This window comes from Falco cherrug, chromosome 12 (assembly GCF_023634085.1).
Source record: "Falco cherrug isolate bFalChe1 chromosome 12, bFalChe1.pri, whole genome shotgun sequence".
NCBI lineage: Eukaryota > Metazoa > Chordata > Aves > Falconiformes > Falconidae > Falco > Falco cherrug.
Window position 1 is genome coordinate 18142195 of NC_073708.1, and position 27855 is coordinate 18170049.

General features: G+C 40.7%; 1 long non-coding RNA gene across 6 annotated transcripts in view; it reads left to right on the forward strand.

Annotated features, from left to right (window-relative positions):
• The window catches only part of LOC114017630 (uncharacterized), a 520469-nt gene that overhangs the window by 266021 nt on the left and 226593 nt on the right, over positions 1-27855 (forward strand). For all 6 annotated transcript variants that reach the window (XR_008734646.1, XR_008734645.1, XR_008734647.1 and 3 more), the window contains one exon: positions 9390-9532. This is a non-coding gene — a long non-coding RNA (uncharacterized LOC114017630). The remainder of the gene's footprint in view (positions 1-9389; positions 9533-27855) is intronic.

Below are 27855 nucleotides of genomic sequence, written 5' to 3' on the forward strand. Positions count from 1 at the left end.
ACTAGCTCTGGTCCTGGGTTGCTCCACAGCAAAAGCACTCAGGTGACTTAAAGCCAGACTGGTCATTGGGAGCTGAAACTTCATTTTACTACACTGATGAACTGGTGAAGGCTTGTGATCCTGTGATTGCTCCTGCCCTAAGTCCTTGCCTTCCCAGCTGGTACTTCTAAGTGAGAGTGGAAGACCTGCTGTCATGGCTGTGTGATGCAGAAAAAGGCAGAGGACTTTATTTCATTGCAGTAGTGTCATCAACAGATGAGGAATTTGGAAAAAAAATCTTTAAAAGACTAGTATTTGAAGGATTAAACCCATTAAATGGGAAGGAAGGAGGTCTTTAGCTTGAGAACAAAATTGGACAGCCCAGTATTAAAGGACTGAAAGACTAGTGATACCATACAGACCTGACAGCATATTTTGTGTCTTTATATTCCTCTAGAAGGGAAAGACTGTTTCTTGATCAGAAACTCTTTAAGTGTTTTAGTAGCAAGGGGAACTGAGGCTTGAAATTATAACACAGGTTTCCCTATGGTATAGCAAGGCAGGGTGAGGCCTTAGATCTGAAGGGGGAACAGCCACACTTGGTGCTGAAGAGTAAGAATACTTTACACTTTCCCTTTGGGAATGGTGGAAGCCCTGTTCAAGTGAGTCATTTTAAATTTAGACTGAATGAACTATGGGGAACAATCCAGCATTGGCAAAAGAAAGAACGTAATGACCTAATACTGTAAAGATTGTCTGTCTCTGCTTCCTGTAGATCTATGAAATGTCTGACTTTTGCAGGGTTTGATTCCAATGTGACCACCAAGAAAAGAGAATGAGAAAAGTTTTCTTGGTGTGGATGTAATGTTCCCATGTTCCTTTATGGCAGTCCTAATCCAAATTATCTGAAATTCTTGAGCACAAAGCCTTCAGGTTTAGCTGGGGCAGGTTGCAAACTGCTGAGTCCTGTAAACATCCTCATAGCTGCAAAAGGCACCAGGGTTCTTAAGCTTTTATTTGAATAGGCTTTAGCTATTATTAAAATAACCTTCAAGTGTTGACTCAAAATCCCTTCACACTTTGCTAAAATTGTCCTGAAATTTTCTGTCATTCTCAGTAATATGTTTCATTTTCCATTCTACATGCTGTACTTAGTGTTGTAAGAATTTCTCCCTCTTCTACCTGCTGTTTATTTAAAAAAATGCTTGTGCCATTTTCCTAAAACAAAAAAGTAAATTGAAATTTTCCCTTTGATCATTTTCTCTGTCCGTATTAAAAAGTATACTGCATTTAAAGCTGCCTTTTGTCCATTGTTGTTTAAATGACAAGTCCAGATCAGGTGCTTTAAAAGTTTGCAGTTACAAATGGAAATGTCTTTAACTATTTATAATCATCTCTGTTTAAATTGTCTTCACATGTAGAAGCAAGGTAAGTGAGGCACAGAAAACTGTGTCTTGCTAAAAAGTCAGTGTTTTTGTGAAAGGACACATTCTTATCAAGGACTGAGAAAGTCTCTTTTTCCCCACCCCCCCTTCTGCATATGAAATATTTACTTGTTAGGCAGTATCAGGAATACCCATTTTCCATAGTGCTGTACCAGCCCAACCCGTCAATGTGCTGGTTAATTAAGTGTGACCTAAACCAACTTGACTTGAGCTCTACATTAAATGCACAAAACCCATTTGAGCTGACCAGCAGCAGAAGTGGTACTCAGAGAAATTGAAAAGGATTTCTCCCAAATGCTTTCTACTTACTTGCAGCACTCAAGTAATGGCTGAAGATTAGCATATGACATGACAGATTACATTAAGTCATGTCTTTCCAGTGCTTTATGACAGCACTATCACATTAGCTTCTTAGCACTGGCACATCGAGGCATGCAAATGTTTTCAGACCCTCTTATTCAAATCTACAAGCTGACATGGCAGCCTTGATATGATTATTAGTCATTTGAGAGACTTTAATTCACGTCATCAGATAACAGGTTCTGCTAAAAGGTTAGAGAAACTGTCTGCTTTTAATGAAGCCCTCAAAAAAGACCCTCAAAAACCTCACTGCTCACAGAGAGCCTGATTTGACTTTATTGACAAGATCCCCCTAAGAATGAACTTGAGTTGAATAAGTAAGCAGGCATCTAGAATGAAAAAAACAGACTCCATTTAAAAATTAGACTGAAATGGGTTGAAGTCCTATCTTTCTGCCTCCCATTTTCTTTTTCTTGTTTTATCCTAGCTTTAAAGACAAGGTGCTCTGTCTGGAAAATATTTTCAGCATATGATGTTGGATTGGGAAAGGTGGGGCGAGGAGTGATCAGATACCTTAGTGGCAGACTTTCATTGTTATACTGAGTGGAGGGTCACTGCAGCTTACCACAAAGGGTTAACTGATGGTATGCTGTCATAAAGAGCTGTGCAGCAGGGTTACAAATTCTGTTTGTGCTCTTTTAGTCTGCATCTATCAACATGACTTCATATTCAGGTATTATTTTATGTTAAATCATGGTGAATCTGCATTCCAGTGGAAATACGTTGTTTGTTTGTCACTCATAGATCAGTGGCAGTTGGCACAGGCTTTGGTCTGTTTCAGATGGAGGGGTTAGTCAGGTGAGAGGTGGTGTTCTTCCTGGGCAGTTACAAAGGGAAGGAGACCTTGACTGTTAAAAGGGACACTTGTTGCTACAGCAGTGACTTTTCTTTGCAGAAGACGTGGGAAAACAGTGCTGTTCCCAGCCAGCACTGACCTCAGGCCAAAGATATGTGTCACAAAATTGCAGAGAAATGAATCGCAGTTCTTAAAATCCTTGTGGCATCAGTCTCGTGGTGGTGTCTGCATCAGTAGAGCCTATGTCAATATAGTACTGCCCAGACTACACCAGACTTCCAGAAAAGTATCTGTGTCTCTATACTGGGTGCTCATTGCAGGCTTTTGTTACCTGATCCCCTCCTCCTTGCCTGAGGAGGCTGGAGCTTGCTTGTAGACTTCATAAAGCACCTAGTTTAGAGACCACTTTGCTTATGCTTCAGACTTTCTCTGGAGCCTTGCTTGATTTGCCTCTCAGCAATATGTTAACTTGGAAAGTGGTAGAGAAATGTACTTGGGTTCAAAGACATCATGTGTTTAAGCTCATTGTTGCAGTTAACTTTTTGTTCTTTAAAAAGGCAATTCAGACTCCCCTAGTACAGGACTCACACTTTGGTTATTAGGGCATACGTAGTCTGAGTTTGACAAGCCATTGACTGCAGCCAGTTCACCTCAGTGTAAAAGACCTGGTTTGTATCACCTTTCATGTTGCCTCTCAATGTCACCCCTATATAGCACACATGCTCCAGTAACTCTGGTTTTGTTTCTTCTGAATATAAATGTGCCAGATGCAAACCAGCTATGTGCTCTGTATAGTCTCACTAAATCCTCCCATCTTCATTACCTTTGCCACTCCTGGGCTCAGTGGCCCTCTTAGATCCAATCAACCTACTCTGTTTTTTTTTGGTTGTTTTTTTTTTTTTTTTAACTGAGCAAAATTGCTGTAAATACTACTAGTCTAATCTGGCTTCATCCCATTTCCTAGGGGTAAATTGACAGGGTGAACAAGGCAGTGGAGCACCAGCTCCCTTTTTACCGCTCCTACCCTCTTTCTTAAGAGCTTTTCTGTCCTTAACCACAGCATCTCATTACAAGACTCTTCTTCTGTGCTTTGCCAGCATGGACCAACCTTCTTTGGTGTCTGCTTCACTGATTCTTCATCTCCTCTCACATCCATCTTAAAATACATCTTTCAGCTTTGCTTATGCTTGTTAATTTCTCTCTCTCATTGGATTTATGATCAAGTGCTTTAATTTATTAATCATACAATGTCTTTGTAAATGTCTTATGTAACCTAAACCATGATTTTATATAACTTTGTGCAGTGTTTTGGACCACAGTTTGTATGAAGGCTACTATACAGAGTAGTTAATGTGCTTTCTAACCAAATTTTTGCATGTTTTTTTTCTCTGAAACAGTAACAAAAAAATCCTCATTATATTATGTTATGTCATTGTTCATAAATTAATTTGCAAGACTGAAATGAAATATTTAGATTTCAGGCTTGCGAACTTTTCCATGTGAGTTCTCCCACTGAGCTTGAAGGAGATTGAGAAGACTTAGGCCTATTTATGGGACACTAGCATCTGGCAATACAGGCAAATGGAAACAGAGGGGTTTAGAGCAGCACTCAGGTGCACCATTGAAGCTTCCTACCTATGGCAAGAATAAAGGGATGCAAAATTACAGTCAAAGACAGGATGTAACTGTAGCAATAGTTGTTCCTCATCACAGGTTAAATGTATGGGCTCTCTTACTACAGATTATCCTTGAAATTGTAAGCCAGATTAAGTAAAACAAATGAACAAAAAAGGGTCAATATCCATACGTATTTATGTCAATAGTATGTATTAGTAAAGATGAAAATACATAATTGCTGTGAGACCTCATAGCATAGGGAAAATTGCTCCCAAACATGATCCTCATGTTTGGCATGAACTAGCCTGGCTGAAGGTGGTTTCTTTTAAATCATCCATCATTTCACTGTCGCTAGGTACTTGCTGTGAAAAGGAAGCTCTATGCATCTTCCTCCTGCAGCCCTACTGGCAGCAGAAACCTTAAGCAATCTTTTACTGCACTGGGTGTTGATAGCCCATCTCTTGGTTTCAGCACCACCATCCCTCTGCTGGTGCATGTGTTGGTGCAGGCACAAGCCTCAAGTTCTTGGTCTGTGCAGTCTGGCACAATCCCAAACCCAAAATGGCTCCATCCTGCTTTATGGGTCGATTTCAGTAGCAGAGGGAAATAATGGGAAATGGCTTTTAAACTGGAGGTTCCAGTTGCTGTGCCTTCAGCTCCAGTTCCAGGAGGGTTTAGCATAGCTGCTGACCGTATTAGGACATGTCTGACCTGCTTGCACCTCTTCTGTAGACATATTCCTGATCCTCATTTGCCTTTTCAGAAACACATCAAGTAGAAGACTGGGATTAGAGAAACACACATTATTTTAAAAGCCCCGCTGAGTGTCTGAAATTTTGCAGATAGTTCTGTACTTGCAGTTATTTTCCATCTTGTAGTTTAGTACAAGCTAGAAAATCCATATCGCTTTGCTCCCCTCTGCTTATTTCTTCTGCAAGGAATACATGTTAATCAATAAAGAATCTATCCCCCCTTTTCATTACTTCTAGCCTCCTGCCATGCTCATATTCTCTTATACATGTTATGAACAATTCCAGTGTCTCAAAATTATTTTAAATGTAGTTTAGGCTAGGATGCTGGAGAGTGACAAATGCCAGTGAGTTGAGAGGGTTTGTTCACCGGAGGCTGCAATCTCTTGCGACAGCTAACTATGGCTGTAATCTTCATTTGCACTCTCCCAGTCCAGTAACAGATTGCATTTCCCTCACCCTTTCTCTCTCTCTGTGTTATTAATTCTTCACCTTTAAAAAGATTAATACCTTTCAAGAAATGGACTTGTGTGCTGATTCAACTATTCTGAGTGCTAATATATGGAGCCCGCAGCACTGAGAACAGCAGTTTGATATCCACCACCTGATGGACCTTGATATACAGCCACTGTTATCTCAAGTTTTCATGGTTTGTGAGGCTTAACACTTACCGTACTTGTGTACAAAGGTGCTGCTAGTGGGAATGAAGCAATTGCTTTAGGAGTTAAGAGGACTTACAGGATAGTTTTAAATTAATCCTACCTGGTAGTTGTACATTTCAATGTTGAAGGGCTGACCTCGGTACCTGGATTTCTTGTCAACAAAAAAGCTTTCAGTGACCTACCTGGGGATCAACACAAATATAAGGTGTGATAAAAGGGAATGACTGAGGTAAGTGGCAGAAACAGCAGGAATCACTGAAATTTGGCCTGTACCAGAACAGATGATGATGTTGACTTCACGAGGTATCAGTTCTTTCTCATTATATTATGCTCTTGCTGATACAGAAGTATTTCAAGTTGTCTGCCACTGAAGTCTTCTCATCTTTAAAAGCTGGCATTCAAATGTCCTTTAGCAATCTAGCAGTCATAAAAGTAATAATTCTCATTACTACTGGTACTCAAATTAATATAAAGTAATGTTTTTGTTAAAAAACAACTTTGTGCTGCTGTTATATTAATTTTCATGCCTTAACTGGTCTTGTGTTCTTCAGACTTACTATTTTCTAATCATTTAATAATTATAGAAGTCAAAAAAGTTATGCAACTAAAATGTGAAACGAGCAGCTGGCATTTCAGGAAACAGCTTACTAGCACAGGGCAGTTCCAGGAGCGTTTTAAGGGAATATAAAGAACCCAAACTATTGCAACTTCTGAGCAATTGTATTTTTTTCCTTTGGCATATTCCATCTTGTCACCATCATGGACTGTCTTACACATGCATCTTTCTCTCATTTTAGTCTAACTGTCTTTCATAAATCAGTTCAGAGGCCTTCTCTGAATTAGTATACATGACTTTCAGCTCCATCCCACCAGACATGAAAAAATGTGTTTTTAACTAGCTGACCCTTAATATGATATGTATTTTTTTACCACCCAGTTTCATGCTATGTAAAGCTGTCTGAGCTTTAAACAAGCTTCTCAGCTTATTGGACTCACCAAGTGCTGGACAACCATGGGTTATATATTTCTGATACTGAACTACCTCAGATATCCCAACAAATGTTGCGTTCTGAAGTACAAATATACTACATACTTAGCTGGTGGATGTGGTACCTAAACTGCTCTTTAACTGTCCCTTTAAAATATACATTTAAATCCTGGGCTGTGCATGACTGAATTTGATTTAGCACTTGGTCTTAAACCACAATTCAGTTTTAAAGTGAGCCAGTAATTGGGTTTTCCTCATGGTGGCAGAGGATCTCAGAATGAAGTTGCTTTGACAAATATTGTGGGCATTATATTTTTATAGCATGAAACCTTACCCTGTTGTCACTGAAGTCAAGGGTATCCATTGATTTTACTGAAGATTGGAAGCAGCCCCACAGCCAACAGGACTTTAAGACACAGCTTAGCAGAAATAATTCCTTGGGCAGGTGGCATTGTCCAAAATACTCTTGGCAAAAGAAGCTGATTTAGAAAACCGTTCAGCACTTTTTCTTGGTGATGTAGTATGACATGTTTGACAAATGGGTGTGCTATTAGATGAAGCTTGTATGACCCAGAGTTGAAATTAACTGTAGACCTTAGAAATAAACCAATATTGATACATCTCTAGGGAGAAAATATTGCCATATTAATGGTGGGCATTCATCTTTTGCATTTCTGTGAATATATCAGTGCATGCATATACACCCACAGAATGTGGGCAGTCACATGCATGTACATGCTATACTTCTATTCTGTTGGGAAGATATCATCTTCAGGTCAGTAGAGGGGGTACTTACCTTTACAAGGCACTTGTCCATGCCCCTGCTTTTCATCTTCTAGTATTTCTTGAAAGCTGTTGTCTTTAACACTCCTTACGGTGCTACCTGTGTAGTAAAGGTTTCAAAAGAAATTGCATTGTGATGGTAGGAGCTGCATTCTGCTCTGTGCGGCTCTTTGTATGGAAACACAGTAGAAAGTTTATCTGAGGCAGTCAGATCTGTTTTATAGGATATGCCGTCCTTTGCTTTTGCTTGGCATACCTCTGAAGCCAGCACGTGCAAAGGGCTCTTGGTAATGTCTTCCCGCAGTTGTAAAGGAGGCTCAGCAGCAGTACTCATGGCAGTGAGGATGCCTGGGCACCACCATGGCTGAGCATTTTTAATGGCACCTAGCAGCCTATGTTCTATAAGATAAACTGAAAATACTAGGAAGAAAAAATATCTCATTCCTGGGTTGTTTAGGGGGTAGGTTTTGGGGGGTTTGTGTAACAAACATCGTTTAGTTGCTCTGTCATATTTGCTTTATTAAGCCTTATTTTGGGATGTTTATGTAATAGCATCCATGTAGTGTTTTAAAGGGAGGTGTTTGACAAATTAAAAAAAATATATTTTTTCGCATTTATTCTTGTCCTGGTTTCAGCTGGGATAGAGTTAATTTTCTTCTTAGTAGCTGGTGCAGTGCTGTTTCTAGATTTGGTGTGAGAGCAATGTTGATAGGACAGATGTTTTTGGTCGTTGCTGGGTGATGTTTATACTCAGTCAAGGACTTTTCTGTTTCCTGGGCCCTGCCAGCGAGAGGGCTGGAGGTGCACGGGAAACTGGGAGGGGACAACAGCCAGGACAGGTGACTCAAACTAGCCAAAGAGGTATTCCATACCATATGACATCATGCTGAGTATATAAAGTGGGGGAAAAAGGAGGAAGGTGAGGACATCCGGCATTATGGCATTTGTCTTCCCAAGTAACCATTAGGCCTGATGGAGCCCTGCTGTCCTGGGGATGGCCGAACACCTGCCTGCTGCTGGCAAATAGTGAAGGAATTCCTTGGTTTGCTTTGCTTGCATGCACAGCTTTTGCTTTACTTATTAAGTTGTTCTTATCTCAGCCCTCAAGTTTTACATTCCTTTCTGATTCTCCTCCCCATCCCTTTGGGTGAGGGGGGAGGGAGTGAGCGGCTGCGTGGTGCTTGGCTGCCGGCCAGGGTTAAACCATGACAATTCTCAAGATGATGTAAAAGATGTGTGGTTTAAAATGACCCTGGAATTCTGAGTGACAATTTCTGATTGAAGGTGATCCATTAGAATAGAACAGGCAGTCACAGTGGAGATCCTCATCTCATGATGCTAAAATTTTACACAAGTTCAAAAGCAAACAGGGGAAGATCAGAATCGGAGGTGGGGAATCTGTCAAGGGTTATTCTATACAACTCCAGTGCTTCTGTGTCTGCTGGGGAAGTATTCTGGAGAGATGTCACTACGTGCTTATCTGTTTGTGTGTTTTTCAGTGTCTGTTGGACATTGTCAGAGTCAGGATACTTGACTAGATGGATCTCTTATCTGACATTCTATTCTTAAATACTTCCAAAAGAAAGAAGTCTGGAGAAATAAACTTATTTTATGAAAATATTTAATAATTTCTTTGTTCTTGCCCTCAATGCCAGAATGATGGCAAGATAGACTCCTGTCTGCTAGGCTATGTCTATCCACAGGGTTCTTGGAAAAGCTAAATGATGATTGTATTAGAAATATGATTTTTGGAATTGATAAATTATATCCAGGCCCTAATTGGGGCCTAATACCTACCCATACCAGCATACCATATTGCTGGTATGGATAGATATATTGCTTTATTTCAATAGTAATCATAAGCAAAGAGAGCTATTAGAGCTCTGAGACGATAAGATGGCATTTTCTGTTAAAACTAAGCAGAAGATGGTCAGTGTGGTTATCTAATGACAGGGCCATTTGTTCACATCTAAGGAACTGCTGGTTTAACTCCATCCCATTCCCTTCTAGGCACAATGTACCGGTGAAATTCTAAGGAGACACCACTGTAACCCCTGGGAAGAAGAAAGGGTTAATCCTCTACTGCTCAGGGAGAGTCCTGAATGCATTTGTACAACAACGGTGGATAATAGACCAAAACAGCATCCTGTCAGGTAGGTGCACCTCTCAATTAGGTGGAAGGGTCCAAAGGAGACGTGGGTCCCTGTCCATGTACTTAAGACAGAAGACACCTGCCATGACCTTCAGCTATAGATTCTTCTCATGTTTGTAGGCCCAGAGAAGGACAGATACTAGAGGGACAAACTCACAGGGAACTAGCAAATGGGTGTAATCTGGGCAGTAAAGAAAGAGTACTGTAGAAGAGAGGAAGAAGGACTTGCTGCTGGGAAAGGCTGAAATACTCCACTAAACATGACTTAGAGGCCACAGCAGAAGGGAACACCTTTCTTCCCATTGTAGCAACTCCCAAGTGTTTAGTAGCAGTTCATTCAGTTCATGATAAAAATCAGGAGATTTGAGGTAACACATTTTACAAGGCTTGTTAGAACTTGACAAAAAAGAAAAAAAAAGTTGGCCTCTAGCACAGCATGTTGCCAGCTGAAAGAAACAAGTGTGAGAGAAAGATGGGAATTAGAGCTCCTTGGAGAGGAGCATCTCAAGGGGTTTGCAGATACCAGGTCTCGGTCGAGAAGGACCATGGAGAGACAAAAAGAGATTCTCTGACAGCTACAAACCAGGTGCTCTAGGAGGATGAAAGTCTGAAGAACATGCTGATGCCTGCAAGGTCTGGCTGGAGGACACAATCAGCGTAGCTGATAGTAGATGCCTGCTGAGATAAAAAGTATGGAGAAATTCACATAAAGAGCATATTTAAAATCTGCTGTGTAACAGTTAGCATGTTTTAATGCCTGTTTTTTTTAACCACAGGCAAACTTTAAACTGAGCTGGTTCTTACTGGTTTTTGTCATTTTTTCATGGTTGTTAGCAGTCTGCATTGGCACTCTATAAATTGTAGCTGGATTCTGGGTAAACAATGCTTCTGTCTCTAAGCCTGCTAAACCCTTTAACTTCATAAATATTAGCATCCATCTTGCTGCTTCTCCTGCTCCCACTAGCCTGTGTTTGCATATGTGTAACACCACACACTCACCAACATACACTACCTCAAAAGTGATTCAGCCCAGTAATTGTATCCTGAGGCATATAGCTGAACACTCACCTCACAAAAACGCCGTTCTAGTAAAGTGAGCTAGTGTGTATTGTATTCAATCAATCCTCTTCAGAAGACTTAATGCACTTAGAGCAAAATGTTACCCTGCTTTGTTGAAACTCTGTGTGTATTTATAAAAGTATCTGAGTAATGGTTTTGAGAGGTCCTTCAATATATTCATTGGGAAAAATGACAAAATTTTGGAGGAAAAGTAGTTGCATTTCTATATATGCAAATGAAACTTTTTAAGATTTGAGGTTTTAAAAAAATCTGTAAATTATTCAACCCATTCCAATGACAAGTATGTACACTTACGTGAGTGATGTATGATATAATGGGAAACTTAGCTGTAACAATGCTGGTAGTTTTTCACAAGAAGGTTTCATTAGAGTGCTCATTTGAGACTGAAGACAAACCTGGGTCAAGAAACACGTTAAGTTTCTGGTAGGTAGTTCTTCAGAAATTCTGTCCATTCAGAATACACAGTATATAGCATAATACTCAAGCTTGGCTTAAGGCTCCATACGATTTGCAAAACAAATAAAGTTTGACCATAAATGTTATGATAGTTTTATAGTTCTGTTTTTGTAGGAACATTAACTTGCCAATCTGTTCCATACATGCTTCTGTACCCCATAGGTGTAATTCACTTATAAATATATATGAAACCAGCTCTGTATGTGCAAGTTTCTTACAAGGTGTTTTTATTCACTAGGTATCAAAGGTTTTTATGAAGGAAGTTAAGTATGATCATTGTCTCTACTTTGCGGGTGGGGAACTGAAACTAAGGAGGGCTTGGTTTGCTGAAGACCTAAAAGTAGTTCTCAACACTGAGTGGTGGTTTTCTGAAAAGCTTTTGGCAGTATATGACAAACTTTATCTGCTGAACATTTGTGCTCTGGTCTCTCAAAAACTTTGTTAAAAGTGTGGTATTACCCCAGAAAACTCCTGTCTATATGGGAACAGATCTGTGAAGTGTTAGGTGGGTTGATGTTATTTTGTTGAAGCTCAGTTGGAGGTTTTGTAGTGAAGTTAGGGGTGGAAGGCAAACTCCTGGTTTTCATCTGAAGATATTTACATCAGTCCTCAGCAGAGGAGAGTCAACTGGAAAAGATAAAATAATAAAAAATATAAATATTTTTAGATTCTGGACTTATTGTAAACCTTAACGCAAAATGAGAACCCTGCACTGTAGTTTCCTTACTTGCTGAACAATATGTGTGTTGCCTAATATACATGCAGACCAGAAGTGTATACATGTATGCACATAGATGCAAGTGTGTGTATAAAATATACACATGCCTCCATGCACATACTTTATATTTTATGGTTAATCCTTTCCTTTCTTTCTTTTTAGCAAATCATAACCCATGTTTCCCCCTTCTTTTCTTGGGCTTCAGTTTTACTTTCGTGGCCATGGGTTTTGCTTTTACAGCATTTTCTATAGTGCCAACTGCAGTTAAATGTCTGTTTGAAAAGCTTAATTGAGGCTAGCAAAAAAATCTTCATTACTTTTCCAAAATAATTCTTACTATCACTTTTTATTATTTAAGTCTGATTAGTATCGAACTGTTGAACCTGCAGCATCTGTGACAATAAGAATAAAAAACCCGCAGATTTTGTCGGCCCTTCAGAACAGTCACAGTTTGTTCTGATGAGATCCCATCCATGAGTTATGAGTTTAGTCTCTTAGTGAGTAGTCTGTAGCTTTCGCACAGATATGTAAAGATGATGGGCTGGACTAACAAACTGGGTCTCAAGGCAGCATCTGCAGGATAGGTGGAAATGACTGCTCTAAGTCACATTTTCTTGCGTGTTTTAAAGTTGATCCACATCTACTTGAATCGTTACTTATTAAGCTAAGATCACCAGGTGAAATGATCTTCACAGAAATCACTGGCTGGCAGAACATTTTCTGGAATACAACCCTTGCCCTGATTCACAGCCCTGAAGAATGTAAGAGAGGTAGGCTTAGAGGTAATAAAACCTTCAAACTCTTGGCTGTGGTGAAGAAATTTCCCTTTCCCACTGTGGCAGTTCTCTAGCTACTCTGTGTTACTCAAGCCAGCTGAAAAGCTGCATGGAATATTGTATGTTAGAGTACATTATGCTCTTGAGAAAGTTATCTTCTAGCTGAAATCCAAAACAAAGGGACATTCTAGTCATGAAATTGTGTACCAAGTGTATGTGCACAAATCTTCATAACAAGTAGCAAATGGGGGAATTAGTCATAAAAATCCAGTTTACCAATAACGGAGTTTGTGCCTGTAAACTCTTGAGCACTACTTTGAAAATGGCCACTATAATAAAAAAGGGAGTAATCAGATTGGATAGGAGCATTGGTAATCCGTTTTTCTAGTAAGCTTTGGTAAGAAATGTTTCTGCTTTTGTTCACTGTATAAGAGGACATTATGGTATTGATACAGTCCTGTTCATAGCAAAGGGTTACACTCATTTGTGTCTAGTTCCTCTGTGTCTTCATTCAGAAAAAATGTAAAAAGCAGAACATTACAGCAGCGGAAAGCATGAGGACACTCAAAATTCTGGCAGTTCATCTTTAGTAATTAATTTCAATTATAGCCTTTTTTGCTTAATTTCTTGTAAGTGTCTGGCTGACTTTCCATCCTTTCATGAGCTCTATGGGTGAAGAATATATGATAGGCAGGCTGGGTACAGGTAAATAGAAAAGATGGGGTGTTCCCCATGGATCAATGTTCTCTGTGGAAGTGTTTATTTTACTCATTTTAGTATCAAGGATTTGTTAATGTGGATCTGAGGATAATCAGTTTGGGCAGAAGTTAGTGGGGGGAAGAAAAGTAGATTTTAAATGTCAAGTTATATTTATGGAAAATGCAGCTTAGATTACATGTAATTGACAGTGTCCTTTAGATTGACAAGTGAGATATAAAAGATTATTGAAAATAAGATGATTCTGTTTAAGGCGTTTCTTTAATGGTTTGGATCGCAGTTTAAAAATAGAAAGCCTGTGCATGTGCTTCTGCTTGCTAGGGTACTGCAAACTTGATTTCTGAGGTTGCTGACAGCTTCTGAAAGATTTAGGAACTGTCAGCAGGAAACATTCCCATAGAATCTGTACTGTGAACTTTTTCTGGAAAAACAGCATCATTTAGCAGGTAATATATCTGCAATAAAAATACAGTTATGCAATAATGGCTCATTAATATGGTAAATCATAACATGGTCTTTTCTATTCAATTTAAAAAGGAACTTGTGGAAAGAAATAAGTTCCTACTCAGTTAGTTGGTGAACTTGGCTATTTTTGTATGTTGTTGGCTTTTAATGTTTGAAGTAACTATTTGATTTGTATGGGAGATAACATTTAGTCCTGACATTTTATTTCTGTATAAAAAGATGTCCATTTGGGCTTACATTAGTACAATAGGAATTTTTCCTCTTTTCTCTTTTTTTTCTTTTCTTTTTTTCTTTTTTTCTTTTTTTTTTCTTTTTTCTTTTTTTTTTCTTTTTTTCTTTTTTCTTTTTTTTCTTTTTTTTCTTTTTTTCTTTTTTCTTTTTTTTCTTTTTTTCTTTTTTTTCTTTTTTCTTTCTTTTTTCTTTCTTTTTTTTCTTTTTTCTTTCTTTTTTTTCTTTTTTTTCTTTTTTCTTTCTTTTTTTCTTTTTTTTCTTTTTTCTTTCTTTTTTTTCTTTTTTCTTTCTTTTTTCTTTTTTCATACGCTAGGAACTGCTGGAGTACTTTGTTTGGTATGTTACTGCTAATTTATCCTGTATGTCTTTACGATCTTGTCAGTGCCTCATGTCTTCCGTAGTTTTTCTAATCTAAAATAATCCCAGTGAAATCCTTTGATTGTCTGTTTGGACCTGATCCACTCCTAAAGCAGGAATGTAATGGGCTTTATGGCACTTACTTGGAAGTAATTTATCCAACAGAGTGAATATAGATACTTGTTTTAATAAGAATATGTTTTATGGTAAGTGGGGACGGCTATTTAATTAGCCAAAGGGAAAGTAGTTCATGATACAATCTGTTCCAATCATCTTGGACATTAAACAAAAAGTCAGACAAAGTTATTTATGTACATGCACTTTATTTGCAGTTGTTTTGTATAACCTTTTGGTAGAACTTTACAGCGCTATTTGGATAAAAAAAGTGGATATGTATTTCTTAAAAAAAATGTAAACAGGAGTTTCACGTATTGCTGTCAGTGCTTCAAGTGCATATATATTAAAGCAGTTGACAGTGGCAGCAGTGCTCAGTTTATCCGGGATAATACGCTCTTTCGACATTTGGTGGTTTACATCTTTCTGGTGTTGAAGGCTGATATAGGATGCTATAAAAGCATTACACTCTTCTTCTTTCTAATGTGGATTTTTTTTTCTATTGCCTTGAGCTGCCTACTGCATGGATAAATAAGATGTATTTCTGAAGCATAAGGATTCCCATGCCGTGCTGTAGAAGCTCTTAGGATTTTAGGAGGGATTAGAGCAGTATTTGGAAACTAAATGGGGACATGCTTCCTTCAGTTCTTCTAATTGTATTGATTACTGGACATTTACATGATTATTTGTGTTATAATTTGCTATTAGTAGGAAATGTAGTTATAAACCTATAAACAGAAAAGCAATGAAGGAACAATGTGCAGACTTTAAAGCTTTCTGTTATTAATAATTATGAAATACTTAGTTGTCAAAATGTACTAACTACAATGCTTCATTTTCCTGCAAAATTCTTTAAGGGACTAATTCAAAACCTGTCTGATTTAAAAACTCCTGTGGACCTCAGTGGTCTTGGGATCATGCCTCAAGGAAGGAAGAAAGTCTCATTTATCCAAACAAAGTTTGAACTAATTGCATACAACAGGGCACGGTTGAAAGGTCTCTCTGAATGGGCTCGAAGTGTTTGCCTTAACATTATCAGTAGCTATAACAGGTTTTTTCAGTTGGCAGTTTCTCTTCCCTGACCACCATTTTGTCTGTAGAAAATCTTCCAAGGTCTTTTCACTCAAGCAGATCACCAGGATGTCCTGAATAACTTGATTTCATATGCAGTTTGTCACTTCACAGCATCCTATCCAGCATTTTGTGTAGGACATTGTGCTGAATAGCTACAGTATTTTCTCAGCGTTATGATAAGATACAGATATCAAACATACTCATTCAAGAGGAATGCCTGCGGCAATAGGAGTGAAGTCCTAAGGCTAAGTTTATTTAGAGCAAAGAAAAATATCAAAATTAAGGAAAGGCTGTTCTTGCGGCTGCAGTTTCCAACTCGTTTTACAGTAAGTTGGAAGAGTTTTTGATATAAGACAGCAGGTAGTGTGTGCTGATAGTTTCCTTCCTCCTCCCAAATATGTAACACCAGCTGGTTTACGTGACCCTGCTTGTTCCCACGAAGTCAGTGGTAAAACTGGGATATTAAGCAAATTCAGCGCATGTACAAACACAAGTTATGACATAGCCTGGAAGCCCTAGAGCCAACAGACTCATGGCTTCTTCTTTGTCACTGCAGGAAGTTGGAAGTGAGCGACTATTGGAAGTTGTATGGGTATCTTGAACAGGTCATTTTATTCAGCCACATGATGCAAATAAAAGCATCATGGTAAAAGGGAGAGATGTTTTATGTGGGTCACGTTACCATGCATTTCCATATTAAATCAATTTAGCAACTCAGTTTTGACAAATCACTGGTAGGTTACTCACCAGTATCACAGGCTTGATGCTGTGTCCAGTCCTAGCATGATACCAAATGTTAACAGACAGTTCGAGCTCTGCTGAAAATTACATTTTTAAAATGAAAGCAAAAAATTAAAACAGCTTTTTATTATATACAAATAGTAACTGCCCCAAACCCCAGGGGAAAACCTGTCTGAACTTCCTAGACCTGATTGTCTAAGGCCCGTTTTCTGGAAGGTGCTAATTGACTCCTAAGGGATGCCAAATGCTCTCAAATCCCATTGAATTCGATGAACTCCAATTGATGTATTTCAGTGAATTCCTGATGAAGTCAGCCCTCTGAGCACTACAGACTCAAGAGCTCTCAGCAGTATTCAGGATCATGTCCTACATGGACAAACAAAACAATGTTAGTACAGTGTCTTGGATGACAACCAGGGAGGTTAATAAATCAAGAACATCAATTAGGAATTGTGTAGCTGCACTGCTCATTTATGCCTTCATTCTTTGGAGACAGATGCATCTTTAACTTTGTGTACTGTGAGTAGTCCCATTGATTTAGCTATAGGGAGCTATTCAGTGTCTACAACTGAATATGCACCTAATTCCGTGCAGGGCTAATGCCTGAGGGGTTTAATCCCAGCAGATTTAAGAGCAGGGATGGGACAGTTGACAAGCTGTCTGCTGTTCTCCCATCAGCTAGACAGCTGAGCTTCCTCAGGAGCTGCTCCGCAGAGGCAGCTTGGCTGTGTAAGCAGGGGTTAGAGCACGTGCAGGCACGTGGTAATGTCAGTGGCAACCCCAGGGTTCAAAGTGCCCTTCCTTAGCAGAGCTCTGAGATGGAACAATGTTTCCAGGATAGATATGGACCCTTAAAAAACATACAAGAAACACTTTTTTGCCTCTCTCTGGAGCTTTTGGGACTTAAAACTACTTACCCCATGTTGGCAAACTTAGCTTTTCAACCTCCCTATGGAGTTGATCATCACATTATATTGGCAACACTTATCTATTACTGACATGCAACCACCTTTGCAGTGAAATGCAGTAGCTATTTCAAAGTGGCATTTTACACTCATGAGAAATGACAGGCATACTTTAATGACCACAGATCATCAGATCCTTAGACTTGCATCGTGCACAAAAGGCCTTCAGATCCCCTAACACCTGGATCCAATACTGAATAAGAAGGAAGAACATTATCTATAGCATCACTAAGCTTTTCCTGCAGTGGTAAGCTTGCTTGGAGGTCTCCTTTCCAAATACTAACCAGCCCAACCCGTCTTAGCTTTTAAGATCACAGCACAAGGTGGTATGGCTGCAGGCCATAACTCTAATGAAAACCTGGTACAGTGGGTAGATTGTTCCTGGATCTCATTATAGGCAATTGTTCCACTAGTTCTGCTGTTTTCAATTCCTAAACCTAATATTTACCTCTGAGCATTCAAAGTTATTTTGAATTTTATCTTGACAAATCACTAAGGGGTCTATTCTTCTTTCAATGCATGCATTTAAGTCTCATTAATGTTCATATGAGTTATGTGCAGAGCTCAGCTCCAGCAGGTTTTTCCAGCAGGGCCTGAGTCTCAGCCCTTATATGGTCTTTCAAAGTTCCTTATGCTTCTGTACAAACATAAAATTTTTCTGCCTGAATGGAGCAGAACAGTGCTTCCTCCCACCCTCTGCCGTGACCTTCTGGTCTGCTACACAGATCAGGCCTGCACTGCAGTGCTGAGGAGTCTGCCCCCTTTTTTCCCCCATTTCCAGCCGTGCTTACGTATGCATACTGGGAATCCTGAGGGCCTGATTTAGCAAAGAACTCATTCAGGCTCAGCATTACAGAAGCCTTGTGCAAGCTTTTACTGTAAGGAAACTGTTGGTGTATTTTGTACTGAATTAAGCTCTAAATTATGCCTAACGTTCAGTTAACTGGAAAGGAAAACAAGCCTGGGCGAGTTGCACACCATTTTGACATTCCATGAGCTCTCTAGCGGTCCTTCAGTTATGTTTCCTGAAGATGCTTTTGCTTTTTTCTTCATACTCTTGACCAAGCGTTATGTATCCTGGACTGAGCCCGTGATATCTAGAAATAAACAAACCCTAAAGGAATTAATTTTTAGACACAGGAACCCAAAGGTTTAAGAGGATGACTGTTGTTCATGCTATATTAGCTACTGTAGCAGGAGTTGAAAGACTTAGCGTAAAGGTTTTGGAAAATTATAATTTCCTGGGGCTTCTACACCAACACTGTGGTACAGTGCAGGTTACTTTATCAAGCACTGACTGAAGCAATCTCAAAAGAAAATGCTGGAAATAGAAGGACCCATTTCAAAACTTAAAAATGCCTCTGCAGGGCAAGGTGCATTCTCCTCTGCCTGGTGAAAGGAAAATAAATCTCCCCCTAATAGAGAAGAGCTGTAGAAAACAGACCTTGAAATACCAATGTCTGCATTACAGAGATCTCTGGATACTGTCATGAAATAGCCAAATACGTCGCTTCTAACAGTGCAGGTAGAGCTGGCCAGGAAACCAAATTTCCATTCTTCCATAGATTTTAATGTTTTCTTTGAGGTTGGAGGAAGGAAGAGGGAAGAATTACCTCCCATTTTTGACAAAAGCCAAAACCACAGGAAACACGGTATATCTGAAATGAACTGTGCTGCCGGGAACACTGGGCTGACTGATGGTGTCTGACATAATTTTGGTCGGGTTTAGTGCTGTGAGTTGAGAGTTCGAGAAGAGTCAAAGTGGAGGGAATTCTGTTGGTGCCAGGGCTTCCAGGGCCCACAGTCCATTGTACAGTCCGTCATGAGAGCAAGGACCCAAGATTTCTAGAGCACTTGGCTGCCAACTTGCCAGGTAGCCTGCACAGATATCAGAAGTGGGAATCTGAAAGCTTTTGGGATTCAGCACGATGACAAATGTTGTCCTGCAGACACCTACAAGCTACAGACCCTGAAAGCCATTTTCAGGCAAGGGTCCTTGATCCCAAAAGCTCTGGTTTGACTGAGATTGGCAAGGCTTCTGGGTAGATAAGAATCCAGTTCTGAGAACTTCAGTAGAAGGACATACAGCCATCTGGGAAAGTGGGCTTCCCAACAGCTCAGCAGAGAGGCTGGCAGGAAGCCAGACATGCCAAGACCTACCTGACAGACAGGAAAGGATTTCATCAGATGTCAGCTGAAGTAGAGACTTTGGGGAAATATATAGATTTTGATGACCCAGCATTTTCAACAAGCAAGTTTCACTGGAGAATTCCCAATGAGTTCTAGTTTCCAGCAGTTTGAGATGGTTCAGCTGATGTTGGGTTTAGACCAGTTCTTATAAAATGCTGCCAAATGGTAATTACTAAGTGCAAAACTATGATGTAGTAAAAGTTATCTGTTTGGAGGCATGGATTACTAACAGAAAGCTAATTTCTAAATAAATACTATGTATGTTCTGTACAGAAGGCCAAGAGTTCTAGGAATTTGCCTCCTTTCCACTTCCTAGATGAAGCTGCCTGGCTGGTAAGGCAGCACAGGGGTGCTGGTGGGGAAGTAAATATCTGCAGCCTCAAAGGGGGAAATGCTGTTAGATGTTGTTATTTCTTCTTCCTTGACAACACAACTAACTTCACGATCAGTTATAGGCTCTTAGTCAGGACTGCCTCTCTTGGACCCTTAGGAACTAAACATGCTATACAGCCCTTGTGGGTTTCTCTTGTGGAGATTTCAGTTTGTCATGTGAACAGAACCCACTTTGTTTCTAACTTATCTTCTCATTTTCTTTAATTGTGGGACAAAAATGGCTGTGACACAGTCTGCCATTCATTTGTACCCTAGCTGTCTGGGGTTGCTAGTAGGGTTGCTTTTTGGGCTTATTGCAACCTAGTGATATTTCACTCTCTCTCCTGTTTCCTCCCTGCTCTCCAGGTTCCTCTCTTAAGGTGCTTTTTGTCCTAAACCCTTGTGCTGGTTCCCTGAGAGCTTCCCCATCTCCTGTCTGTGTCACCGAATTATACAGTGATGCAACATGGCCATCATGTTCCCAGCAGTTCCAGTAACAGTCTCTTTCTTAACCTCAGACTAACTTTCAATATTGCACGAGAAAGGTGGTGTTGATGTGTCTGACATTGTTTCAGAAACTCCCATCTTTTTTCATGTCCTAGAATCTAATGTTAAACTAATGCACTAATATAAAACATCATGCCTTGCAGACAGGCAGTCCAATATAAGTCACGCATTTACAAGCTTTCATGCTCAACAAAATTAAATAGAAGAGTAAGAGCTAACAACTGCATCTGGATAGTAGCCATCATAATGTTATTTTTAATATTCTACTTATTCTTAGTTTTCCATCCTCCGGGTAGTTTTTCACAGCAATGGTACAGTGAACTGTGCTTTCACCGACGATGAGAGTGACTTTGATGCTTTCAAATGACAGTTAGTTTTACCTTAGAAAGCACAATAACCAACCCTATATTTTCACTAATTGGTGGCACCAGCGAGCTCTACAGTTGTTGCAATATCTTTATTTTAAAATAGTAAGCTCATTAGAGGTGGTAGACTCTGCTTCCATTGGAGTGGTTAACAAGCTGCAACCCAGAACATTTCTACACGCTTTTCCACCCCCTCAGAGACTGCCTTAGTCATCTGCACAGTTATAGCCTGTAAGAAAGACAGATTGTTTGCTGAAATGTGAAGGAATTTTACCATTCTGTGGTACTGGAATTAACATATTATTATTATTGGATTCCAGGCCTTTATTACTTTGATGTCTTTATTTTGACTACAGTTTTGAAAAAAGCAGATCTGTGAAAGAACTTCTGGCTTAATACACAAGCGTAAAACACATTTAAGGGCAGTATGGTGGAAACATGCTTGATTGAGAGCTATAGGTATTAATATAACTAATTGAAGCTGAACTTGCTTCAGTACCCTGAAGTACATTCTGAAACTTGAGTTAAGCAATGATTATATTATCTTTTACTGGAAGGAAAACTATTGTCCATTTTATATCATAGAATAATAGAATGGTTTGTGTTGGAAGGGACCTTAAAGATCATCTAGTTTCAACTCCCCTGCCATGGGCAGGGACACCTTCCACTAGACCAGGCTGCTCCAAGCCCCATCCAGCCTGGCCTTGAAATCATAGGAGTGGGGCTGACTACTGAAAACCAAGGGACCTAGATCGAGAAATAATGGATAAACTGAAAGCACCTCATTTCCTTGCGCTCCAGTACACGTCTGTGCACTCCTAGGGTGAGTATCAGTGGACCTAGTTGCTCAGACAAGACTTCTACCTTATCCCCTGCCACGGTATCTCACTATCCAAAACTCCTGCTGCGCAGTGCAAGAAATGTTTGCACGTTGTTTCTTTGAGAGCAGATTGCTCCAGTGGATCACTTAGTGTTCTATCTAGCCGGAACAGCAAAGATCCATGGAAGTTTGATATCACTGGTACAGTATTCTCAGTGTCATATTTATTCAGTCAAATTATATGCACATAGAGGCATGAATGAGTTGCACTGCCAGGGATGGGACACCCACGGCTTCTCTGGGCGACCTGCTCCAGTGCCTCACCACCCTCACAGTAAAGAATTTCCTCCTAATATCTAATCTAAACCTACCCTCTTTCAGTTTAAAGCCATTTCCCCTTGCCCTATCACTACCTGCCCTAAAAAGTCCCTCTCCAGCTTTCCTGCAGGCCCCCGTTAGGTACTGGTAGGTTGCTATAAGGTCTCCTTGGAGCCTTCTTTTCTCCAGGCTGAACAACTCCAATTCTCTCAGCCTGTCTTCATAGGAGAGGTGCTCCAGCACCCTGACCATCTGTGTGTCCCCCATTTGGACCTGCTCCAATAGGTCCGTGTCCTCCTTATGTTGTGGGCCCCGGAACTGAATGCAGTACTCCAGGTGGGTGTCATGAGGGAGGAGTAGAGGGGCAGAATCACCTCCCTCGACCTGCTGGGCACACTTCTTTTGATGCAGCCCGGGATTCAGTCTGTTTTCTGGGCTGCAGGCACACATTGCCGGTCCATGTTGAGCTTCTTGTCAACCAACACCCCCAAGTCCTTCTCCTCAGGGCTGCTCTCAATCCATTCTCCACCCAGCCTGTATTTGTGCTTGGAGTTCCCCAACCTATGTGCAGAACCTACATTTGGCATCGTTGAATTTCGTGAGGTTTGCATGGGCCCACCTCTCAAGCCTGTCAAGGTCTTTCTATATGGCATCCCTTTCCTCTAGTGTGCTGACTGCACCACACTGCTTGGTGTCATCAGCAAACTGGCTGACGGTGCATCAATCCCAACTATCTATATCGCTGACAAAGATATTAAACAGTGCCAGTCCCAATACTGACCCCTGAGGAAAGCCACTCATCACTGGTCTCCACTTGGACATTGAGCCATTGACTGCAACTCTTTGAGTGTGGCCAGCCAGCCAGCCCCTATCCGCAAGGTGGTCCATCCATCAAATCCATGTGTCTCCAGTTTAGAGACAATGATGTTGTGTGGGACAATGTCAGATTCTTTGCACAACTCCAGGTAGGTGATGTCAGTTGCTCTTCCCTTATAATTTGTCAGACATGATTTGCCCTTAGTGAAGCCATGTTGGCCATCACCAATCACCACCTCCTTTTCTCTGTGCCTTCAGCATAGTTTCCAGGAGGATCTGCTCCAGAATCTTGCTGCCACAGAGATGAGACTGACTGGCCTAGGTATTCCTTTATTTCTTTTTTAAAAATGGGGCTTATGTTTCCCCTTTGCCAGTCAGTAGGAACTGCACAGGACTGCCACAACTTCTCAAATATCGTGGACAGTGGCTTAGCAACTTCATCTGCAAGTTCCCTCAGGACCTGTGGATGCATCTCATAAGGCCCCATGGACCTGTGTGCCTTCAGGTTCCTTAGCTGGTCTCAAACCTGATCTTCTCCTACAGTGGGTGGTTAATCATTTATTCATTCTACCAGTCCCTGCCTTTGCCTTCTCCTTCTGTGACTTGGGCGGTGTGACTGGAGCACTTGCCAGTAAAAACTGAGGCAAAAAAAGTCATTGAGTACCTCAGCCTTTTCCATATCCAGGTAATCGGTCTCCTGTTTCTTTCTGAAGAGGGCCCACATTTTCCCTAGTCTTCCTTTTATCACCAACATACCTATAGAAGCTTTTTTTGTTGCCCTTGAGGTCCCTGGCCAGATTTAATTCTACCAGGGCTTTAGCTTTCCTAACCTGATCCCTGGCTGCTTGGACAGTTTCTCTATATTCCTCCCAGGCAACTTGTCCTTACTTCCACCTTCTGTAGGCTTCCCTTTTGTGCTTGAGTTTGTCCGGGAGCTCCTTGTTCATCCATGCAGGTGTTCTTGCGTGACTTCCTCTTTGTTAGGATGCATCACTCCTGAGCTTGGAGGAGGTGATCCTTGAATATTAACCAGCTTTCTTGGGCCTCTCTTGCCTCCAGGGCTTTATCCCATGGTAGTCTACCAAGCAGACCCCTGAAGAGGTCAAACTCAGCTCTTTTGAAGTCCAGGGTAGGGAGCCTGCTGTGCACCCTCCTCGCTGCCCTAAGGGTCTTTAACTCCACCACTTCCTGGTCACTGCAGCCAAGCCTGCCCTTGGCCTTCATGTTCCCCGCTAGTCCCTCCTTGTTGGCAAGAACAAGGTCCAGCATAGCAGCTCTCCTTGTTGGCTCCCCTATCACTTGGAGAAGGAAGTTATCATCAATGTGTTCCAGGAATCTCCTGCATTGCTTATGCCCTGCTGTGCTGCCACTCCAAGAGATACCGAGGGAGTTGAAGTTCCCCATGAGGACCAGGGCTTGTGAATGTCAGGCTGCTCATATCTACCTATAGAGGGCCTCATCTGCTTGGTCTTCTAGTTGGGTGGCACATAGCAGACCCCCACTATAATGTTATCTGTCCCTGCCTTGCCTTTAATCCTAACTCAAAAGCCCTCCTTCAGCTCCTCATCTGCCCCTAGGTGGAGTTCCATGCACTCCAGCTGGTCATTGACATAGAGGATGACACCCCCTCCTTGTCTCCCCTGCCTGCCCTTCCTAAAAAGCCTGTATCCTTCCATTCCATATCTCTTTTCATGTCAGATGAGTGTTAGGTTGCTGGACATGCAGTTTCATTCTGCTACTCTGAAACAGCACTGAGCTGCTGTGTTTACAGCCATCCTGGGGACTAAGGGATAGCAGTGGAAAGAAGATCAGATATCAGTAGTACTGTCTTTCAAAACTCATGAGGTCTGGTATGGAAGCCATGAGAACCAAGCACCAGATTCACATATGTTATTAGCGATGTGGCAGAAACAATTTTGAATTCAGCCCATCCCCCGGTGGAGTGCTGGGAGCCCTCCACGCCTTAGCCCAGGGCATTAGAGGGTCAGCTGAGTCTTTCAGCTAGCTTGATGTAGGCCCCTCACTTCCCTTATGTAGTCTTTCAAAGGCAGCCGTGTGCTTAGCTTCATGTCTAGTCTGAGTCCAGATGACCAGATATCCCTCTAAAGATGAGCTGACCATAGGGACAACCATCGGATTTGAAATAAGACACCAGAGCTTCTCATTTCAAGGCCATTGTCCTCAAGGCCGGGAGAAGGGGGAGGAGGTCTCGCTTAAATTTTCTTGATTAAGATAGCAGTAGGTGACACTGGCAGCTGAAAAGGTTGTCAGGTGTCAATAACTGTAAAATTCAAATAACGGACTACCCAATAGTCTCCTGAAGAGAAGTTTTGAGAGCTAATTTATGGGAATTCTGAAAGATTAACTGGCTAACATCAATCGTACTCTCTGGGTATAAAATCTGCTATATTCAACGAGTGCCATGAGCGATGGCATTTGTACATCTCAAACATGTCTGGGATGCCCGGTCAGAGATACAAAACCCATGATTAGAGTCTTTTGCCTTTCCAAACAGTGTAGTTACTGGTACCTGGCTCAAGCAATGAAGAGAAAAATGTGATCAGAACTCTGTTTAGTTGTGGGGCTACCGCCCAGGCTGTTGCCCATCCTCATGCATATTACTTTTTTTAGCTGAGCATAGTCTACTATGTTTGGGGGTTTTTTTTTGATTGTTTGCTACCCGTTCTATTAGTGGTGATCTATACATACTACTGTGGATCTGTAGAACAAGTTCTTTTGGTGGAAACAGAATAGGAGATGTGAAAAAGTGACCTTCTGAAATATTTTCCTTCTATGCCAACGTGTGCCTCTGTGGCAACAGAAAAGATTTGTGTTACTTGCCTGGTGTTTTCTGTTGCTTACCTTGAAAGAAAAAGGAAGGTAGCGTGGTCTGTGTCCTTTGCAATCACAGCCTTTTCTAAACGCTTTGGTATGTTATTGTAACTTGCCTTTTTCCCTCTTAAAAGTCTCTTCTGTACTACATTATAAATACCAATAAAATGTTAGTAGAAAAAAACACATAAAATGCATGTTATTTGTTTTAGAAGTCTATGAGATACAGTGAGTGTAGGAGGCTGGAATTTTTTACAAGGGGGAGTATTATTTTCACTTTTTAATTTCACATTGACCAATATTTTTACTTTGGGTAAAATAAAAACATACATTTTCCTGAGCCTTTACCAAGATAAATTTTCTGAACATTAGACATTCCAGGATATACAGCCAACTCCTCCTGAGAGGCCAACGGATAGATCCGTTTGCTCTGGGATGTGGTTCTCTCTCATCAGCTCGTGCCTATGGCAGCAATGCAAAGTGTCACGGACAAAGCAAATCAAAGCTTTAAAACAGACTGGTCCCTGCCACCTTCTCGTCTCTTCTGTCCTATCATCGTTTGGGTCAAGAATTGTGGCCAAGAGGAAATACTGACCTTTTTCCTTTTCATATATTGGGGGAAAAGCGAGCAAAACAAGTGTTTGGGGTACAGTTGTTGCGTATGCCCTGCAGCGGCAGAGACCACAAGGCACAGTGATAGGGTAAGGAACGGCAGAGTGGAAAGTCAGCCCATCAGCCTGGTTACCTCTTTCCATTCCTGGCAATGGGTCACTGTAACCATGTTGTTAAATGAAGTCATCTGCTACTTCTCCTCCAGGCCACATTATTAATACATTTCATAACCAGCTAGTCACTGCTTATTATTCCTCAATGTTCTCAGATGCTTCTCTTTTATTTTGCCAGAAGTATCTGAACCATTCACAGAGCACTGTGGTTGCCTAGTAGGCGGATTGGCTTGTGAAGATGGTGGCTGGTGTGCCTCCCGAGGCCCAGTGCAACCTTTGAACAGTTCATTTATGAATGGGATCTAGCCTTGTACATTTAAAAGAAAAAAAATACTTCTATTTGTACCTTGACTTATATATTTAAAAGTTGTAAACACATGTATTTTGGTATATAGCTGTGTACCAGTTGGATGACACTGTAGGGGAAAACTGCATCCCCTCTTCTGGAATTTTGAAGGCATCACTATTTCTTGGCCTTGCAGTTCTCACACTTAATGATGCAAACAAGGAAAATCCTGTTACCCAAACAGGTTTTTATTGCTGTTAACATACAGTTATACCATACACATAGATAGAGCCTTTCACCCAAGGACCTCTCAGTGCCTTTAGAAAAACATATCACAGTGAATCAGTAAGCATTCCCACTCTAAGACATATGAGTCCTTATGCCCCTCTTACAGAAGTGTGCACAGCAAAATCATTTAGAAGTTAATTTCATCAGTCTGAATAAAGACTAAGGTAGGAGCTGAGCCATCTGATTTTCATTGTAGCATCTTATTTTCATTGTAGCATCTTATTTAACGAGGACATGTGCAAATGATCAGTAAATGTTCCACAGATAATCTTCTATTGTCAGTGTGATGTTCTTGAAGTACTCTTCCAATTCTTCCTTCCTTTACTGATAGCAGTAGACGAGTTTTTCCCCTTATAGATGACCAGCTTTAATCTTTGTTTAAACTGGAAAGCTGAATTTTGCTCTACTAAAGAAGAAATTATTTAAGCATTTTATTAATTAATTTTGCCAAAATTCATTATAACCCTTTCTTGTTTGTAAAAATGAGGGCTTTGTAGAATGCTTTGTGACTGCCATTGCATTTGGGTCATGAAACTTGCTGGTGTTATTGACACTTGTTTGTAGTGTTGAACAGTGCATATCTTGGTTTTTTTAGGTCCTGCTCTTGACTTAAAAGATGCATAATTTTTATTTTGCTGTACATTACATCACAATTGTCAACAATTAATTTCTTGTCCATTTGCATAGCTGTTTGTGATGTCTCAGTATATCATCATGGCCCTCCTTTCTCCAAAGCTAAATACCCTTATGTACCCTGCAGATAGATGCTGCCATCTCACTGCTCCTGGACCTCCCAAAGCATTAATAGACAATGAAATAACGAGGGGTGTAGTACAGAACGTGAAGCCTTCAATAGTTAGCCTTTTGCTCTACAGAAAATTGACCTGAATGCTATACTCAACTTCCTGCTACACAAATTTTTACCCCAGCAGTATATGTCTTCCTAACTACTTGCGTTCCTTAGCAGCTTCTCATGAAGAAGCTTGTCACAGGCCCTTTCTAACTGGAGTTACGTTGTGTCAAGCAGCTCTCTTATCTGCTCTGATACGGATACAGATGTGATGAATCACAAAAGATTGTGAAGTGTAGTTTCCTGTTACTTGAATCAGTT